Source organism: Echinops telfairi, unplaced genomic scaffold, assembly GCF_000313985.2.
Source record: "Echinops telfairi isolate 266 unplaced genomic scaffold, ASM31398v2 ScPeMD7_31;HRSCAF=116, whole genome shotgun sequence".
Lineage (NCBI taxonomy): Eukaryota > Metazoa > Chordata > Mammalia > Afrosoricida > Tenrecidae > Echinops > Echinops telfairi.
In genome coordinates, this window is record NW_022103928.1 from 24,010,792 (window position 1) to 24,011,355 (window position 564).

The window sequence follows — 564 nt, forward strand, 5'->3', positions numbered from 1 at the left end:
TTTTGGGTCTTCTGATGCCAGATACCTGATCTTGTTGACACCTCGTGATCACACAGGCTGGTGTGTTTCTTCCATGTAGGCTTTGTTGCTTCCCTGCTAGATGGCCGCTTGCTTAACTTCAAGCCTTTAAGACCCCAGATGCTATATTTTCTAATAGCCAGGCACCATCAGCTTTCTTCACCAAATTTGCTTATCACACCTATTTTGTCTTTAGCAATCATGGTGGGCAGGTGGGCATCACAGAATTTGAAGTTATTAAAACAAAGAGTTCTTGCATTGAGAGAGGGCTTGAGTAGAGGCCCAATATCCATCTACTACCTTAATATTTAACATATAAATATATGTACATAGACCTATAATCCCTATCATTACATATTAATATACTTACATATATACATGCTTATATTTATACTTCTATAATGCCGTTTGCCTCCTAATCCTTTCCTCTATTTCCTTTTACTTTTCTCCTGTCCCATAATCATGTTTGACTTTCATTCAGCTCTCTGTAGTTCCTCTTGGCAACATTACACCTGCTCAAGCCCCAGCAGGCATTCTATGCACCCT